Source organism: Triticum urartu, chromosome 1, assembly GCF_003073215.2.
Source record: "Triticum urartu cultivar G1812 chromosome 1, Tu2.1, whole genome shotgun sequence".
Classification (NCBI taxonomy): domain Eukaryota; kingdom Viridiplantae; phylum Streptophyta; class Magnoliopsida; order Poales; family Poaceae; genus Triticum; species Triticum urartu.
In genome coordinates, this window is record NC_053022.1 from 175,414,759 (window position 1) to 175,436,547 (window position 21,789).

Genomic DNA, 21,789 nt, shown 5'->3' on the forward strand with positions numbered 1-21,789 from the left:
TACCTGAGGGTGAGCCCTACCATTGCCATTATTTGCATGTGGACGACCTGATGGTTGCTGTGCTGGTGGTGGCACGTAGTTCTGATTTTGATCAACCTCATCCTCGTAATCGCCAGCAAAATCATCCTCCTCCGCATCAGCAGCAGGAGCCACAGAAGTAGCAACAGCAGCACCAACAGTTTGGCCAGGTGCAAGAGGGAGACGGCTCGCTCGGCGGAGGGCTGTTTCACGATGTGTAGGTAGTCGTCGTTGTTGTTGTTGTAGAGGTGTGTTAGGTGCAGCCGGTGGTGGTGGTGGAAGACGCGCGAGCAATTCAGCAAACTTGTTATCGAGCTTTGTTTCAAACGTCTTCTCCATGTCATCTATCTTCTCCATGGCCTCTTCAAATCTGTTTAGCACATCCTGCACCTGTCCATTCATCATTTGCTGAAATTTATCATGCAACTCCTGATTCGTCATGTTCTCCCAGTCAGTCTCGTCGGCTTGTGATCCTGCCATGGTTAGCAACAATAGAAAACACACAAGAATATGATCCTACAGAATACTAACAAGAGGTGGTGGTGGCGGGTGTCACAAATCTGTCAAGCAAATCTCAAATTCTTACCAGTTCTTACCAAGCAGCAGGCGGTGATCGGCAACCGTTGTAGTCAAAACTCTCAAAAGCTTGGATAGAGCGATTGCCAGGGAGAGTCAAACACACGACGTAGAGGTATGTGGAGCTGGGAAGGCTTATAGTAGGGTAGAAAAAGGGTCAGCAATAATCAATTCAGAGATGCAAAGTTGAATAAACGCTCAACGACGGTACTGTGCTGGTCCTAGGCTAGACCGTGCTAGAGACGCGAGCCTAGAACACTAACAAAATCACGGCGCTGCACGTAAATAAGGGAAAAGCACACTCTGGAACTTTTTTTTCTTCGCTTTTTTTTTGCGCTCCTTTTTTTTTGCGCTCCTCTTTTTTTTTGCGAAAAATTACTATAATGGCGAGTGTCTCAAAACTCTTCCCTCGTCAAACTGATAGAATGGGCACGAAAAAAAAAATTTCACTTTTTTTTCGGAAATCAGGGCAGCGACGACGAAAAAGTGCGACAAAAAATCACTATGATGGCACGTGGCTCAAAAGACTCAGAAAAGCCTAAAAATAGGATAGGGAAAAAATATTTTTGCCCGTGAAAATTTTGGCCTAAAAACTGCCCGGGGGTCTCCAGACTTTTTTTTTTCTGAGACCTACGCAGGCAAGGAAACACGAATCGGAATTGAGATTGATCTCAAGAACAAACCTAATATGAGAAGAACTCAGATTGGTGGTGGATATATGGTTGTGGTATATGGCAGCGGTGGTGGTATATGGTAGCGGTGGTGGTATATGGATAGAGATTGATGGTGGTATATGGATACGGATTGGTAGTGGTATATGGATAAGGATTCAGAGCGGTGGCGGATAAGCAAAAGTGGTAGATGGGCGATGATGATGGTGCGGCGGCGGCGTGACAACTTATGACCAGAACTCGAAACTCTAAAAGACTAGACTCTAAGACCAGCAACTTGACACGACGATGCAACTGCAAATTCAACAAAGCAAAAACCCTAAAAAGATTATGCAAAGGCTCAGATTGGTTCGGATATGATGAACTAACCCTAATTTTTTTTTTTGTGTGGCTTTTTCGTGGACTGTAGGTATGAAGAACAGACTCGATCTAATCTACGAAAAACTGTAAAATCTCACCGAGCAACCTGGAAATCTGATACCACTTGATAGAGGCAAAGGTGTCCCGATGTTTCGATGAGATGGTGGCTATCGTTTTCTGTGGGAGTCGACCTTGACGATCCGACTACGAACGTGCGAGACGTCGCGCCTTAGCAATCGCTAAACCAACTTCCGAGGGGTTATTGACCACGCCGGAGCACGATCAACCTGACCACAAGGGCCTGTTTCCTGCGAGCAAACGAAGAACAAGCAAGAAACTGAGATTGCAATCTGGATATTGCGAATATAAGATGAAAGCTTTATTGATCAAGGTGGGGTTCTGTGACGTCTTGGTCTGGTCGGTGGACACAAACGAAGTACGCGAAGTTGCAGCTATGGCGAACTTTTAATCTAAACAAAACCCAAAGTCTAAACGACGCCCTAAGGGCTGTACATATGGAGGAAGAGAGGGGAATTTCGTGGCCCTTGAGGGTGGGGTCCGAAACCAACCCTAACTCTTGTTTCCCCACACATACGGACTCTAAAAATAGCCTATACTTAAGTATTTCGAAATTACATGGGCCTGGCCCATTAATAAGGTGACGCAGCACCTAGAATAGCCTATGGACGAATACTATGAAGTGGCATCTTGTATATTTCGTCCAAGGCTTCATGCACTCCTTATGGCGGCTTCAAAGTCCTGAAATCATCACTTGTAACTCCGTTCTTGATCCCCTTGCGCATGCCATCAACTCCATGCGTGTTCTTGCTCCAATGTTCATCCTTCTCCAAGCTAGGCCCTTCATTTGTAAGCAAAACAAATGTATCCAATTTAGGCAGCATCATAATCTCATGAACATTAGAATCATTACCAAGAAACGAAAGTACCTGCTAATTTAATTGGCGTGCGCGAGCTCTAGTAATTGGTCCAGTATATGTAACAGTAGGGGCTGTGGGTGTAACAATGGTATTGATGTCCTCATCAATATCTACCTATGGATTGAGTAAGATCCTTCGAGTAAGTTGTCATCGGTGCAAAGCAATAAAAATTGCTCTAAATATGTATGATTGATTGGTGTGGGAGAAATAAGCTTTATACGATCTTGTAATGTGGAAGTAATAAAAGCGACGAACTGCATAATAAAGGTTCATATCACAAGGGGCAATATAAAGTGACGTTCTTTCGCATTGAGATTTTGTGCATCCTACCATAAAAGCGCATGGCAACCTATGCTTCCCTCTGCGAAGGGCCTGTCTTTTATTATTATCTTCTACCTTATGCAAGAGTCACGGTGATCTTCACCTTTCCTTTTTCATTTTATCCTTTGGCAAGCTCAGCATGTTGAAAAGAACATGATGTATATATCTAATTGGATATAGGGGAGCATGAATTATTATTGTTGGCATTACCCTTGAGGTAAAAGGTTGTGGGGAAAAACTATAAGCCCCTATCTTTCTCTGTGTCCGATTAAAACTTCATAACCACAAGTATTGCGTGAGTGTTAGCAATTATGAAGGACTAAATGATAGTTGAGTATGTGGACTTGCTTTTTAGCTCTGACATAGACTCTTTCCGATGATATGATAAATTGCAATTGTTTCAATGACTGAGATTATAGTTTGTCGGAGCGCAATAAGGTTTATGATTTATACTTTTGCATTGTGAATAGATCATCACTAGAACATAAGTAATCATATGACAAAATCTATATATGTTGCTGTTATGAGAATAATCATAATGCCTTCATGTCCGTATTTTATTTTTATCGATGCCTCTACCTCTAAACATGAGGACATATTTATTGTTATCGGCTTTTCGCTTGAGGACAAGCGAGGTCTAAGCTTGGGGGAGTTGATACGTCCATTTTGCATCATGCTTTTATATCGATATTTATTGCATTATGGACTGTTATTTCACTTTATGTCACAACACTTATGGCTATTCTCTCTTATTTTACAAGGTTTACATAAGGAGGGAGAATGCCGGCAGCTGGAATTCTGGGCTGGAAAACGAGCAAATATTAGAGACCCTATTCTGCGCAATTTCAAAAGTCCTGAAACTCCACGTGATATCTTAAAATAAATAAAAAATCCTCGCCAAAGATGAAGGCCAGGGTGCCCACACCCTGCTCACGAGGGTGGGTGGCGCGCCCCCCTCCTAGGGCGCGCCCCCTACCTCATGGGCCCCCTGGTGGGTCTCCGACGTCCATCTTCTGCTATATGAAGTCTTTCGATGAGAAAAAAATCAGAGGGAACTTTTCGGGACGAGACTCCGCTGCCATGAGGCGGAACCTTGGCGGAACCAATCTAGAGCTCCGGCAGAGTTGTTCTGCCGGGGATACTTCCCTCCGGGATGGGGAAATCATCACCATCGTCTTCACCAACGCTCCTCTCATCGGGAGAGGGCAATCTCCATCAACATCTTCACCAGCACCATTTCATATCCAAATCCTAGTTCATCTCTTGTATCCAATTCTTGTCTCAAAGTCCGGGATTGGTGCTAGTAGGTTGCTAGTATTGTTGATTACTCCTTGTAGTTGATGCTAGTTGGTTTATTTGGTGGAAGATCATATGTTCAGATCCTATATGCATATTATTACCCCTCTGATTATGAACATGAATATGCTTTGTGAGTAATTACGTTTGTTCCTGAGGACAAGGGAGAAGTCTTGCTATTAGTAGTCATGTTAATTTGGTATTCGTTTGATATTTTGATAAGATGTATGTTGTCTAGCCTCTAGTGGTGTTATGTGAACGTCGACTACATAACACTTCACCATTATTTGGGCCTAGAGGAAGGCATTGGGAAGTAATAAATAGATGATGGGTTGCTAGAGTGAAAGAAGCTTAAACCCTAGTTTATGCGTTGCTTCGTAAGGGGCTGATTTGGATCCATATGTTTCATGCTATGGTTAGGTTTACCTTAATACTTTTGTTGTAGTTGCGGATGCTTGCAATAGAGGTTAATCATAAGTGAGATGCTTTTTCAAATAAGAACAGCACCCAAGCACCGGTCCACCCACATATCAAATTATCAAAGTATCGAACACAAATCATATGAACATGATGAAAACTAGCTTGACGATATTCCCATGTGTCCTCGGGAGCGCTTTTCCTATTATAAGAGTTTGTTCCGGCTTGTCCTTTGCTACAAAAAGGATTGGTCCACCTTGCTGCACTTTATTTACTTTTGTTACTTGTTTCTCGTTACAATTTATCTTATCACAAAACTATCTGTTACCACTTATTTTAGTACTTGCAGAGAATACCTTGTTGAAAACCGCTTATCATTTCCTTCTGCTCCTCGTTGGGTTCGACACTCTTACTTATCGAAAGGACTACGATAGATCCCCTATACTTGTGGGTCATCAACATCATCTTTTATATATACTTTCAAAAGCACAACAAAGAATTCTACTCCTTTATATATACTAGTAATAATGTACGTGCAATGCACGTTTATATTTGGTAGGATATTACTTGCACGTTATATTAGGTAAGATATATTTGTTGCACGTTGGTATTTGGTAAGATATCAATTACTTTTTTCACGGGAATGGTAGGATATTAATTAAATTCCACATTTCATGGGATAGCGTTGAGTCAAAACGTGTTTATAACCAATGGCATTGGTGGGTAATTAGAACGTTAAACGTGTTTGGTGCTCAACATTGGAGCGATTTGAACTGCTAGATAATATGATTTGACGGTCGATATGGTTTGGATCTGCCACTTTGGGTATTTTTATATTGGTATAGATATAATATGATTTACAAATACAATGATCTCAAAATCATAAGGTTGAATTCAATATGAGTATGCATGTTTGATAGATCAATTTTGGTTCAAGTATGAATTACATGTATCATCATCTCGAATTCAAATATTTGAATCCCTTTTATGTTGATATTTTCTATACACACAACTAAATATTTGAATCTCCTTTCACGCCCATCTCTCTCGCATGCTCCTTCATGTAGCTATCACTCTCTTTTCTCCACCTCACTTGCATGCTCACTTCATGTTTCTCCTATTTTCGCAAACATGGTCTCTCGACGTCTCCCTTGAGAAGTGTCACATTCTCCCTATCATCATACATTACACGGTTTTTATTATCTCTCATGTCTCTATCATTCTTTGGTGTCACTAGGTACCTAAGCTTTCTTTTTCACTGCCACACACACACTCTCTCACTCGTCTTTCACTTTGTCTTTATCTATAGGGTTCTCTCATGCACCCTATATCTCTCTAGATACGACTCCTACCACTAAAATTACTCTCTCCCACACACACAACATTTGTTGCGGCCTCCTTTTCGTCTCCATCTCAGTTATAAAACTGACATTATTCATTTGTTTACTTATCAGACAAACTCTCCCCCTCTCTCTCTTACACACACACACAACTCCTGCTTCCACTCCCCTTCCTGACTACTGTCTCTCTCTCACAGACACAAAACTCTCGCTTTTGCACCCCGACTCGTATTTCTCTCACAAACATTGATCGACTAGCCTCTAGATAGGTTTATACACTCGCACATTCGTGCTTCCACTATCTCGTACATGTCTCCCTCGCGCTCCTTGTATCTATGTAGATTTTTCGTCCCTTCTTGAGACATGCCCTCTTGATCGTGCACACACACACTATCGCTTCAATTTATGGTGATACCTCTCGCACACACACTCTTTGTGTCTGGACCCCGATCATAAGTCACACCGATCTAGCATCTAACACATCATATCACTTTGCGGCCTCACGCACGGTATTCCCACGAGTGCCACCTTACCAGGCCCCGGACCGTTTGCGCCTTTTGGCTCACGTATATGATAGTGTCGCTAGCAACCATATGACAGAGAACCCAGGGCGACATGACTAGTCGTGAACCCAAAGTGGCACTAACTTACAGGGACACACATACATGACCCAACAACGAATGAGTCGGTCATCAGTGAGTGAATTCGGGCTATAGCAAGATAACAGGACTCCGTTAGACACGGTGTGACATTTCCCCATAGGAACAGACACATGAATGAAGAAGGGCACATGCCGGCCAACCTAAGTGTTTTGGATAAGTAGCAAGCTACCATGGCTCAATGGAAGCACTAGGAGACATTTCCCGGTAAGAGAGGCTACCAAGGATAAACAACTAGGTTGTCGGATCCCACACATACCAAGAATTTCAAATCATACACCCAATATGCTCAATATGTGTAAATACAACATGATGGCATCACAACAAAACTCTAAAACTCAAAGTACTTTATTTAGAAGGCTCCAGAGAGCCATACATAAAATGTTCCTATAGGTAGGGGTCACATGACTCAACACTCAAGTCATACAAACATACAAGCACATGCGGAAGCAAACTTGTCTGAGTACAGACAACTAGAAAGAAAGAAGGCTTGACGAAGCCTGTCTATCTACATGGCCCTTCAAGGCTCAGGATCACCACCCGGGTGGCAAGTCACTCGTCAACATCGAGATCTACATAGAACCCATTGGCGGGAGCGCTGTTCTCCTATGCAATAGTTTATTAAGCAAACATGAGTACAAAGGTAGTCAGCAAGACTTACATTAGATCCTACTTACATGCAACATTATTAAGAAAGGTAGTGGAGTTATTGCAGCAAGCCAACTTTGATTCTTGGCTAATCAATCCTACGAATCCCAGTATCTTGTAAATGATTTTTTGCACACGAGTCGACTAATCACCACAACAATACTCTACCACGGATCCTCTCCCGTCTTCCTACCAGAGGGCCATCCACGGCACTCACACTTGTCTTGAGGCTTTTTTGGGTATCCATTAACTTGTCTATGAATTGTATAGGCAACCTAGTATTCCTTTAGCACGGACATGGCTATTCGAATAGATGATGTTAACCCTGCAGGGGTGTACTTCTTCACACACGCTTCGACCACTTATCGCCGTTTACACGACATGTACTATACAACCTTCAAGCGGAAGCCCGGCAAGGGTGTCTGCCACGACCTGACTAAGCACACAAGTCCCTAGTCCAAGTTTATCGCCTATTCAGGTTCCATCCACAGGGAGTCTGGCCGAGGTTTCCACTACAACCCTGAATGATGTGTACAAGATTCCCGAGGCACCAAACAGGCATCTCGGTACACAGGGACACGTACCTGCCGCACCACAGCCCACCCCGCGGGTCAGCGCTGCGCACGGCCTCCAATATGCTACAAACACCAGAAACTACTTGCAACTCCTGGACAGAGGACAAGGGCGGTTAATAAGCCGAGAGGGTCAATTAAGGATCCCAATGTGTGGTAGTAGGTGATCTTAAATCACACATATAGATCTCAGTTCTTAGGGACGGTTCCAATGAAACAACCCACCATGTACTCCTACATGGCCTCTCATCGATACCTTTACCAAAACATGTTCAACACTTCACTCCCATCACCGACACAACCATTTCACTCTAGCCCATCACCCAGATGAACCAAACCTGACACAACTCTAAGCATAGCAGGCATAGCGTGGTAGGAAACACAAACATGGCTCAATCAACTCCTACACATGCTAGTGGGTTTCATCTAGTTACCATGGCAAAGACAGGTCGTGCAGAGGAAATGGGTTCAACTACCGCAACACACAGCAGTTTGAAACATTGTTGTCTTAAATGTAGTAAATGAAAGCAGGAGCGAGAAGATGGGATTGTATCGATATGATCAATTGGGGGGTTGCTTGCCTGACAGAGTGGTCGAGGGGTACTGTCCTTCAGCTGGATACTCACGAATATCGTCGGGAGCAGAACCTACCACGGAGATCACACCGGTAGCACAATCAATACATGGCAATATGCAACAATATCATGCATGCATATGACATGGAAAAAAATGAGTGTGTTGGGCTAATGCAACTATAAACAGAGGGGTCTGAGTTATTTTGAACCAAAGGTCAACTTCAAACTCAAATTATGAATTCAAATAGTGCATTATCATGTTTTGATCTAAACAGCAGGGTTAAGTTGTTTAAACATCCATGAAACTAGTATAGATGGATAGATTGGATTTTTCTGATCATTTTTAATATAAAAATCTTTTCATTCTGAGCTATAGTTTAATTTCTGTGATTTATTTGAAGTTTGTAACAATTTCTGGAATTTTCTGAATAAGTTTAAATCCAAAAAATTCTTTACTACATCAGCACTGCATTACTATGACATCAACAGGTCAACGGGGCGGTCTAGTTCAAACCTGACATGTGGGGTCCACACATCAGTGACTCAGTTAGGTAACTAACTAATTAGGATTAATTAGTAACTAAACTAAACTTTGACCAGGGGATGGGCCCACATGTCAGTTACTCAGGGGGTCAAATACCTGGTCAGCAGGGTCAAAGCACCGGCGTTTAAATGCCGGCGATGACCAGACGCGGTGAGGCAGTGCGGGATTCGCGCTCCGGCGACCTAAAGGACGGCGGAGGCCATGTACGTGATGTGGGTGCTCCCCCGCATCGAGTGGTGGTGGTGGTTGGGCTCGGGGACGCCTCAAACGTCGTCGTCGGCGACTTTGGCGGCTGTCTGAGCTTGGGTGAGCTCAGGGTCGTCACTAAGACGAGCATGAAGGCACGGGGATAGCTCCTACGTACTCTACGCTGCGCGGTGAGCAGGATGGACGTAACAGCTGAGCCGTTGCGTGGCCGGAGACACGACGGTGGCGAGCACAGGCGGCAACGCGTGCGGGAGAGCTCAGTGCGGTGCGTGTACTGCGCGTCAGCGAGAACGGAGAAGGAGAGGATGGGCAGCAGCTCACAGCGGTCACGACGAGCTTGTCAGCGAGGTCGGGGAGGAACAGGAGCAGTCGGGGCGGCAAAGGGGATCTTCGGCGATGGCAAATCAGGACGAGCTCGGTGCAGCGTCTCCGGGCCGAGCGAGTGCTCGGGGCTCGGTCTGCTCGATGGAGTGATCGACGGCGAAGCTTGTGGACACGGCGAGACGACGGGTGGATGACGGTGGCTGCAACGTTTATGACGGCACGGACGCGGCTGCGTTGGCCATGGCGGGGGAGAGCAATGGAGAGGAGTAGGGGGAAGTGAGGTGTCGGTGAGGTCGGGATGGCACCGAGGAGGCGTTCGCGGCGTCGAAGCGGTGCCTAGGCGATGCAGACGGGCAGGGTGGTGGTGTGGCGAGCTCGGGCACGCGTGTGCGCACCTCCCTGCCTACCTGGCAAGAGGAAGCAGGTGACTGGCACTAGGCCAACACAGTGCTAGGCCGGCCAGTGACTGCCAGGTGGGCTGCTCCAGGTAAAGTCTATTTGTTTCTATTTTCTATATACGGCAAATGTTTTGGCTTTATTAAAAATGCCCGAGCACTCTCAAAAATCCTGAAAACATTTCTGGGCACTATTTGGATTATTTCCAACAGCCCTCATTTAAATTCAAGATTATTTGGGCACTTAAAATAATTTATAGCATTTAAATGCCCAAATGCAAATAACTTCTGATTTAATTCAGTGACCCAAGGTGTCCTAGAAAGATTTGAACCATTTTTGGCAGAGGTTCTAGATCAAGACAAAAATGATGAACTTTTTTTAAGGGCAATTCAGGTTCATTGAAAATTATTTTAGTAAACCCTAGTTGAGTTAAGTGGTGCAAGGGGTTTATGCCATCCCCATTACAAGTTTCAGGAAAAAAAATAAACATGATGCATCACTCTAATGCAAGAACTGACAAGGGTTGTGACAACTCACCCCCACTCGGAAAAATCTCATCCCGAGATTCAGGGTCCGTCGGGAAGAAAGTGGGGTACTCAAGTCGAAGACGATCCTCCCTTTCCCAAGTAGCTTCTTTCTCGGAATGGTGTGACCATTGAAGCTTGAGAAACTTGATGTTGTGGCATCGAGCAGTACGCTCGGCTTGATCGAGGATACCAATGGGATATTCCCAATATGTGAGATTATCTTAGAGATCAACCGTTTCGTGGTCCACTCCACAGATAGGATCTGAGAAGCAATGCCTGAGTTGAGAAACATGGAAGACATCATGAATTCTGGAGAGATGCGGAGGTACTTCCAATTGGTAGGCATCTTCTGCTCGTTTGGCAAGGATGCAAAAGGGACCAATGTAGCGAGGAGCCAATTTACCCTAGATACCGAATCGATGGGTTCCCTTCATAGGAGTAACCCGAAGGTAAAGCCTTCTTGCCGACTTCGTAAGTCACAACCTTATGATGGCGATCATATTGGCTCTTCTGTCGAGATTGGGCTGTTTTCATTTTCTCACGAACGTTGCGAATTTTCTCTTCTGCTTCCTGGATCATATCCGGGCCAAAGAATTGTCTTTCCCCGGTTTCTCACCAGTTAAGAGGCGTTCGACACCTTCGCCCGTGAAGAACTTCAAACGGAGCTTTGCCCAAGCTAGATTGATTGCTATTGTTATAAGCAAATTCGGCAAATGGAAGGCATTTCTCCCAATCCATTCCGAATGAGATAACAGAAGCTCGGAGCATATCTTCCAGAATTTGATTGACGCGTTCTACTTGACCACTTGATTGAGGGTGGAAGGCGGTGCTGAAAGAAAGAAGAGTCCCCATAGCATTTTGGAAAGTTTCCCAACATCGAGAGGTGAAGAGACTTCCACGGTCTAAGTTAATCTCCAATGGAACACCATGAAGAGACACTATTCGAGAGATATACAAGTCTGGCTAGCATTTATACTCTCTCGAACATGTAGGAAGTGGGCTACTTTGGAAAGCCGATCGATGACAATAAAGATTGCATTATTCCCTCTCTTGGTCCTGGGAAACCCGGTGATGAAATCCATACCGATTTTGTCCCATTTCCATTCAAGAATAGCTAAGGGTTGAAGGGTGTCAGCAGACCATTGATGCTCTGCTTTAATGTGACGATGGACGTCACAACTAGCAATGTATTGAGTGATTTCTCTCTTCATCCTAGTCCACCAGAACTTCTGGCGTAGGTCCTGATACATTTTAGTACTACCGGGATGAATCATGAGAGGAGATTCATGAGCTTCCTTAAGGATCAACTGTCGTAGTTGTTGTTTCTTGGGAACCACCAAGCGGTTCTCAAAGAGGACAACACCTCGATCATCCATGGAAAAACACTTAGCAGCTCCACTAACAATGTTCTCCTTGATCTGAGATATACCCCTATCATACTACTGATCTGAGATATACCCCTATCCACATAAGGATAGGTTTCGCCAACAAGGTAGAAAGGAATCCTCGAGGAACAATGTGAAGATTAAGCTTACGAAATTCCTCGTGGAGAAGTGGTTGACCTTGTTGTAACATCAGGTTGTTACAATAAGACTTACGACTTAGTGCATCAGCCATTACATGGGCTTTTCCTGGGGTGTAAGTTATTCCTAAGTCGTAATCTGTGATCAACTCAACCCAACGTCTTTACCTGAGATTCAAATCCGGTTGGGTGAAGATGTATTTCAGACATTGGTGATCGGTGAGGATCTCACAATGATTACCGAGAAGGTAATGTCACCATGTTTTGAGTGCATGGACTACAGCTGCAAGCTCTAGATCATGTGTGGGATAGCTTTCCTCATGTGGATGCAACTGTCGTGAAACATAGGCTATCACATGACGATCTTGCATGAGTATGCAACCTAGTCCTTGTCGCGAGGCGTCGCAATAGATAATAAAGTCCTTGGAGAAATTTGGTGGTACCAGTACGGGTGCAGATGTCAGGCATCTTTTCAGTTCTTGAAAACTGTACTTGCATTATGGGGTCCACTCGAACTTTTTATCTTTCTTGAGGAGTTCAGTTAGAGGTTTAGCAACCATGGAGAAGTACTCGATGAAGCAGCGGCAGTAGCTCGCTAAGCCAAGGAAACTCCAAACTTGGTTGACTGTTTCAGGTGGAGTCCAATTAAGAACATCCTGAACTCGCTCGGGATTGACAGCAATACCCTTGCCAGAGAATACATGGCCTAGGTAGGTCACTTCTAGCAACCAGAATTCACATTTAGAGAATTTGGCATAAGGGCAATCCTCTCGAAGTTTCGTCAATACCAGCCTTAGATGCTCGGCATGTTCTTCCTCATTCTTAGAGTAGATGAGTATATCATCAAGGTAAACCACGACGAATTTATCCAAGTACTCCATGAAGATCGAATTCATAATCGAGAGAAGGTGGCTAGGGCATTGGTTAAACCGAAGGACATGACGGTGTACTCATATTGGCCATAATGAGTGACAAAGTCCGCTTGGGAATGTCACCATAATTGATTTTCATTTGATGGTAGCCCAACCTCAAATCCATTTTGGAGAATACTGAGGATCCAACGAGCTGGTCATACAGATCATTGATCCTGGGGAGCGGCTACTTGTTCTTTATGGTGACCAGGTTGACGGGTCGATAACCTACAACCATCCGATCCGTACCATCCTTCTTCTTGACGAAGAGGATGGGACAAGCCCATGGAGAAGAACTAGGACAGATGAAACCCTTTTTCAAGGACTCATCGAGTTGTTTCTTAAGCTTAGCTAGTTCTAGGGGTGCCATCTTATAGGGTCTTCTAGAGATTGGGACCCTTCCTAGAACAAGATCTATCACGAACTCTACATCTCTGTCAGGTGGAACACATGAAAGTTCTTCTGGAAAGACATCCGGAAAGTCAAGGACTACCAGAATATCTTCAAGGTCTAGAAGAGGACTGGCATTAAGAGAGTAGAGCTGACGCTCAGACACTCGGGTTAAGACATTGACTCTCTTGCCCGGTGGATTTGTAAGTTGAACAATCCTAGAGTAACAATTAATCTTAGCATGATGGGTTGTCATCCAGTCCATACCTAAGATGATATTTATGCCTGAGGACTTGAGAGCTATTAAAGACGCAAGGAAGACAAGTCTATCAACGAGAATTTCATTCCCATGGCTTACTCTAGAAGTTTTCCATCTAGAGCCAGGAGTTTGAATTTCCATGGTGGTGGGCATGTCACAGAATGTCGTGTTGTGCAATCGAGCATAGCTCACAGATATGAATGAATGAGATGCTCCAGTATCAAAAAGAACAGATGCCGGATGGTAGTTAACAAGGAGCGTACCCAGGACGACATTGGGATCATCATGAGCCTCCTCAGCTGAGATATAGTTGACATGGCCACGTGTAGTGGTGGCTGGCTTGGCATAGTACAATTTTCCCGCTAGCTTACCACGGCCAGCGGACTTTCCAGACTGGTTGGGGTTGTTGTTCTGAGGACACTCTCGCATGTAGTATCCTGGCTCTCCGCACTTGAAGCATGTCACCGAGTTAGTGCGCGGAGCAGCATTGGCGGCTGGTCCACCATAAGCCTTGCGTGGTGCATACTGCTGGTTTGGGCGAGGCGCCTCATAGGATGGCCTCGGGGTGAACCTGGGTGGCAGAGCTGTGTTTGGAACCCACACCCGGCGCTTCTGGGAGCTAGACCTGGATCAAGAACCAGAATCATAGGAGTGCTTGCATGTAGCTTCATAGTCAGTATGGCCGGTTTCAGCACTAATGGCCTTGTTCACAAGCTTCTGGAAAGAGGTGCACTCCTGCAGGCAGAGGTCACGGCGAAGCTCGGGGCTGAGTCCCTTTCAGAACCTCGCCTGCTTCTTTATATATGGCTTTACCTGTACCTAGTGTTCCTTGGGAGGATATATCTATGGACTTTGTTTTAGGTTTACCTCGAACAAAGAAGGGGAGGGATAGCATATTTTTTGTCGTGGATAGGTTCTCGAAAATGGCACACTTTATACCATGTCATAAAAGCGATGATGCTATTAATGTTATTGATTTGTTCTTTTGTGAAATTATTCGCTTGCATGGTGTGCCAAATACTATTGTTTCAGATCGTGATACTAAATTTCTTAGCCACTTTTGGAGATGTTTATGGGCTAAGTTGGGGACTAAGCTGCTTTTTAGTACTACTTGTCACCCCCAAACTGATGGACAAACTGAAGTAGTAAATAGAACATTGTCTACTATGCTTTGGGCTGTTTTCAAGAATAACAAGAAAATGTGAGAAGAATGCTTGCCTCATATTGAATTTGCTTATAATCGTTCATTGCATTCTACTACTAAGATGTGCCCTTTTGAAATTGTGTATGGTTTCCTACCTCGTGCGCCTATTGATTTGTTGCCTCTTCCATCTTAGGAGAAGGTTAATTTTGATGCTAAAGAACATGCTGAATTGATTTTAAAAATGCATGAGTTAACTAAGGAAAACATTGAGCATATGAATTCTAAATATAAACTTGCTGGAGATAAGGGTAGAAAACATGTTGTGTTTGCACCTGGAGATCTTGTTTGGTTACATTTGCGTAAGGATAGATTTCCTAATTTGCGCAAATCAAAGCTAATGCCACGTGTTGATGGTCCTTTTAAGGTGTTAGAGAAAATAAATGATAATGCATATAAACTTGAGCTACCTGCAGATTTTGGGGTTAGTCCCACTTTTAACATTGCAGATTTGAAGCCTTATTTGGGTGAGGACGATGAACTTTCGTTGAGGACAACTTCATTTCAAGAAGGGGAGGATGATGAGGACATCAATACCATTGTTACACCCACATCCCCTGTAGCTATACATACTGGACCAAATACTAGAGCTCGCCCACGCCAATTGAATTAGCAGGTACTTTCGTTTCTTGGTAATGATTCTAATGTTCATGAGAATATGATGCTGCCTAAATTGGATACATTTGTCTTGCTTACAAATGAAGGGCCTAGCTTGGACAAGAAAGATGAACCTTGGAACAAGTTCAAGCGTGGAGATGATGGCATGCGCAAGGGGATCCAGAACGGAGTTACAAGTGATGATTTCAGGACTTTGAAGCCACCATAAGGAGTGCATGAAGGCTTGGACGAAATATACAATATGGCACATCATAAATTTCGTCCAGAGGCTATTTTAGGTGCCGCGTCACCTTATTATTGGGCCAGGCCCATGTATTTTCGAAATACTTAAGTATAGGCTGTTTTTAGAGTCCGTATGTGTGGGGAAACAAGAGTTAGGGTTGGTTTCGTACCCATCCTCCAAGGGCCACGAAATTCCCCCCTCTTCCTCCATATATACAGCCCTTAGGGCATCGTTTAGGCTTTGGGTTCTGTTTAGATTAAAAGTTCGTCGTAGCTGCAACTTCGCGTACTTCGTTTGTGTCCAACGACCAGACCAAGACGTCACAGAACCCCACCTTGATCAATAAAGCTTTCATCTTATATTCGCAATATCCAGATTGCAATCTCAATTTCTTGCTTGTTCTTCGTTTGCTCGCAGGAAACAGGCCCTCGTGGTCAGGTTGATCGTGCTCCGGCATGGTCAATAACCCCTCGGAGTTGGTTTAGCGATTGCTAAGGCGCGACGTCCTCGCACGTTCGTAGTCGGATCGTTAAAGTCGACTTCCTCTGAGACGATAGCCACTATCTCATCGAAAGACGGGACACCTTTGCCCCTATCACTCGATCATCCTTCTATAATGGTGAGCCTATGCCTTGGAAGAGGGACGACAAGCCAACATCATCAACAACTCCACCTTCTTCACCAACAAAGAAGAACTAAGTATCTGGTATGGGCACTCCCCTTGGCAACTTCCAAGCTTGGGGGAGTGCCCCTGTATTGTATCACCATCACTTTTATCTTTACCGTTTTTCTTAGTTCGATCCTTTTGACAATATCTTGATCTAGTAGAATAAAGTTTTAGTATGATCTATTTGTGAGTTCTGCTTTATGATCCTTCTATGTAATCGAGTCCGTGAGCTATATATAATAAAGATTAGTGTTGAGTCAAGGGCTTTATAATTTTGCTATGATCTTGAGTGAATAAAACGAAAGAGAAGAAGTAAAAAGAAACAAAGAGATCATATGGATCATATGGAGAGTAATGAGCTCACATATAAAGAGTATGATGAATAAAAGTTGTTGAGAGTTGACAAACATAGTTTTGGTCATTGTTGCAATTAATAGGAAGTAAAAAAGAAAGAGGGGCTCACATAAATATACTATCTTGGACATCTTTTATGATTGTGAGCACTCATTAAAATATGACATGCTAAAGAGTTGACATTGGACAAGGAAGACAACGTAATGGGTTATGTTTTCTTACATCTGAGATAAATTATATTGTCATGGATCATCCAACATGTTGAGCTTGCCTTTCCCTCTCATGCTAGCCAAGTTCTTTGCACCAAGTAGAAATACTACTTCTGCTTCCAAATATCCTTAAAACCCAGTTTTGCCATGAGAGTCTGCCACACCTACCTATGGATTGAGTAAGATCCATCAAGTAAGTTGTCATCGGTGCAAGCAATAAAAATTGCTCTCCAAATATGTATGATTTATTAATGTGGAGAAAATAAGCTTTATACGATCTTGTGATGTGGAAGAAATAAAAGCGACGGACTGCATAATAAAGGTCCATATCACAAGTGGCAATATAAAGTGACGTTCTTTTGCATTAAGATTTTGTGCATAAACCATAAAAGCGCATGACAACCTCTGCTTCCCTCTACGAAGGGCCTATGTTTTACTTTTATCTTCTACCTTATATAAGAGTTATGGTGAGCTTCACCTTTCCTTTTACATTTTATCCTTTGGCAAGCACAATGTGTTGGAAAGATCCAGATATATATAGCTAATTGGATGTGAGTTTTCATGAACTATTATTGTTGACATTACCCTTGAGGTAAAACGTTGGAAGGCAAAACTATAAGCCCCTATCTTTCTCTGTGTCCGACTAAAACTCCATAACCATAAATATCGCGTGAGTGTCAGCAATTGTCAAAGACTAGATGATAGTTGAGTATGTGGACTTGCTGAAAAGCTCTTATATTGACTCTTTCCTATGTTACGATAAATTGCAATTGCCTCAATGACTGAGATTACAGTTTATTGGTTCTCAATGAAATTTATGATTCATACTTGAAATTTTCATTGAATTGTTAATTTAGCATAAGAGATCATATGACAATATATATGTTAATGTTCTAAGAATGATCATGATGCCCTCATGTTCGTATTTTATTTTTATCGACACCTCTATCTCTAAACATGTGGACATATTTTTTGATTTCGTCTTTTGCTTGAGGGCAAGCGAGGTCTAAGCTTGGGGGAGTTGATACGTCAATTTTGCATCATGCTTTTATATCGATATTTATTGCATTATGGGCTGTTATTGCACATTATGTCACAATACTTATGCCTATTTTCTCTTATTTTACAAGGTTTACATGAAGAGGGAGAATGCTGGCAACTAGGATTCTGGGCTGGAAAAGGAGCAAATATTAGAGACCTATTCTGCACAACTCCAAAAGTCCCGAAACTTCATGGAAGTTATTTCCAGAATATATAAAAATTATTGAGCAAAGAAAGTTCCAAAGGGGGGCCACACCCTGGCCACGAGGGTGGGGGTGCGCCCTACCCCCCTGGGCGTGCCCCCTGCCTCATGGGCCCTCCGATACACATCTTCTTCTATATGGAGTCTTTCGTCCGAGAAAAAATTATAAGCAAGCTTACGGGACGAAACTCCGCCACCACGAGGCGGAACCTTGGCGGAACCAATCTAGGGCTCCTGCGGAGCTGTTCTGTCGGGGAAACTTCCCTCAGGGAGGGGGAAATCATCGCCATCGTCATCACCAACGATCCTCTCATCGGGAGGGGGTCAATCTCCATCAACATCTTCACCAGCACCATCTCATCTCAAACCCTAGTTCATCTCTTGTATCCAATCTTTGTATCCAAACCTCAGATTTGGTACCTGTGGGTTGCTAGTAGTGTTGATTACTCCCTGTAGTTGATGCTAGTTGGTTTAATTGGTGGAAGATCATATGTTCAGATCCATTATGCATATTAATACCCCTCTGATTATGAACATGAATATGCTTTGTGAGTAGTTACGTTTGTTCCTAGGGACATGGGAGAAGTCTTGCTATTAGTAGTCATGTGAATTTGGTATTCGTTCGATATTTTGATGATGTGTATGTTGTCATCCCTCTAGTGGTGTCATGTGAACGTCGAATACATGACACTTCAACATTGTTCGGGCCTAGAGGGAGGCATTGGGAAGTAATAATTAGATGATGGGTTGCTAGAGTGACAGAAGCTTAAACCCTAGTTTATGCGTTGCTTCGTAAGGGGCTGATTTGGATCCATATGTTTCATGCTATGGTTAGGTTTACCTTAATACTTCTGTTGTAGTTGCGGGTGCTTGCAATGGGGGTTAATCATAAGTAGGATGCTTGTCCAAGTAAGGACAACACCCAAGAACCGGTCCACCCACATATCAAATTATCAAAGTACCGAACGCGAATCATATGAACGTGATGAAAACTAGCTTGATGATAATTCCCATGTGTCCTCGGGAGCGCTTTCCTTCATATAAGAGTTTGTCCAGGATTTTCCTTTGCTACAAAAAGGATTGGGCCATCTTGCTGCACCTTATTTACTTTTATTACTTGCTACTCGTTACCGATTACCTTATCACAAAACTATCTGTTACCGATAATTTCAGTGCTTGTAGAGAATACCTTGCTGAAAACCGCTTATCATTTCCTTCTGCTTCTTGTTGGGTTCGACACTCTTAATTGTCGAAAGGACTACGATAGATCCCCTATACTTGTGGGTCATCAGGGTGCAAGTTCCTTCACGTGCCATGTGCCGACAACGAGCAAGTTGATGCCCTCGCACGGATCGGCTCCACCCGCCAAGCGATACCAGTCGGCGTCTCCCTCCGGTGCCTCTACAAGCCGTCTATCAAGCCATTGCCGGAATCAGAGTCCATCTTCGTACCAGCTGCTCCCGAAACTGTCGGATCCGACTTGGGGGCTGCGACAGTCGGCCCAGGGACTTCGGTAGTCGGCTCGGGAATTGCAGTAGTCGCACCCGGCCCAAGGGGACTTCAGAACCTGGCCTAGGGGCTGCAGCAGGCGGTCCGGGGTCTTCGGCAGGCGGCATGGGGACTGCAGCAGTCGTACCCGGCTTGGAGATTTCAGAACCCAGCCCAGGGGCTGCAGCAGCCGGACCGGGGACTTCAACGACACAGCAAGCAGCGGCCGACTCCAACTCGCCGCTTCCCAACCCAACGACCCTCATACCAGTGGTCGTGATGACAGTGGTCGAAGCACCATCGTGGGTGCAGCCCATCCTCAACTTCCAGGTGAGCCTCAAGCTACCAGCAGACGAGATCCTGGCTCATCAAGTGCAACGCCGGGCAGCAGCATACACAATAGTAAACAGAGAGCTTGTCAGGCATAGCATGACTGGCGTTTTCCAATGTTGTGTTAAGCCAGAGAAGGGCAAAGCAATCTTCAGAGACATTCATCAAGGCATGTGCGGCCACCATGCGCCCTCCAGGTCCCTTGTCGCCAAAGCTTTCTGCCATGGTTTGTTATGGCCGACTGCTTTGGATGACCCCAAAGACATGGTCAAGAAGTGCAACGGATGCCAATGCTTCAGCTCCAAGCAACACCTGCCGGCTTCTGCACTCAAAACCATCCCCCTCACTTGGCCTTTTGCCGTCTGGGGGCTGGACATGGTGGGCCCATTCAAGACAGCGTGCGGCGGTATGACCCATCTGCTGGTCACCGTGGACAAATTCACCAAATGGATAGAAGCCAAGCCAATCAAGAAACTGAATGGTCCAACTGCTATGACCTTCATTGCAGATATCACCGTCCGGTATGGGATACTGCACAACATCATCACCGACAACGGCACAAACTTTGTCAAAGGCATCTTGGCCTGTTTCTGCGCGACATAGAGCACTCGACTAGATTTAGCGTTTGTTGCCCATCCACAGTCAAACGGTCAAGTCGAGCGGGCAAACGGCCTCACCTTGTCCGGCATCAAGCCCCGACTGGTCAAGCCACTGAAGCGCTCGGCCGGCTGCTAGATCGATGAGCTGCCGGCCATCCTTTGGAGTCTTCGGACCATGCTAAACAAGTCAACCGGCTTCACTCCTTTCTTCCTTGTGTACGGGCTGAGGTCATCATCCCAACTGACATTGAGTTTGACTTGCCTCGCGTCACCATGTACACAAAGGCGGAAGCAAAGGAAGCACGAGAAGACGGCGTCGACCTGTTGGAAGAGGGCCGGCTGATAGCACTCAGCCGGTCTGCCATCTACGAGTAGGGCCTGCGCCATTACCAAAGCCAGAAGCTCAGGCCTCGATCTTTCTGAGAGGGAGACCTTGTGCTCCAACTGATCCAACGAACAACTGGCCAGCACAATCTCTCGGCCCGATGGGAGGGCCCTTGTGTCATCTGCAAGGATTTGTGCAACGACTCGTACTACCTCATCGACGCGCAGAAGCCTAGGGCGCGCAAGAGGGACGATTCCGGCAAGGAGACGGAGCGCCCATGGAACGCGAATCTCCTTCGAAGATTTTACAGTTAACGCAGTATGTGCCACTCTACCTTTTGTATTAAGAGCTAAGACATCGGGACCCTCGAGGAGCACTCGGGGGCTACCCTTTTTATATATATGATAAGATTCTACATGTGAATGTATTATTTTCATTCCTCCACCTAGCATCGAGTCCGACCAGTCTGCTAGGGGGCTTGCCGCCTTGTCCTATGCCAACACTACCTGCAGTCGGACAAGTAGTGTGCCGACATCTAGAGCCCTCTCTTGCCTTAAGCCGCAGTTCGCAGAGTGACTGTCCGGCTGGTAAGAGTTAAAGGCAGGAAACGATGTCCAGATGAAAAATGACTAAGGAAAAATGTGTTGGTATAGGTCAAGTTGGCTCCTTGCCTTTACCATCAAGCTGATAAGCAGTCGGCCGGCCGGCTTCTCATTTTGACTTGCTACGTTCTAAGCGACCAAAGTACTTGTCTTCCGAAAACTGCTAACTCCCTAACCCAGCCACAGACCGCAGAGCGGCTGTCCGACTGGTAGGGCGGCAGCCAAAGGAAAGCGGCAATGGAAAAAAGCCAAAGTAGAACAGGAAAGCAAGGCAAGGTACAACCCGACAAAGCACACACTTGTGCGAGATTAATCAACATAGAGCTCATAGCCAGAATTCAACAAGGTCTGGATGCACGCCCAATGGATGGAACTGTGTGAATTTAACAAGACTTGTTCAAGAAATTACAAGCATCAGAAAAGTTAAGATAAAACTGGCCGCCAAGGCCAGAGGAGAAG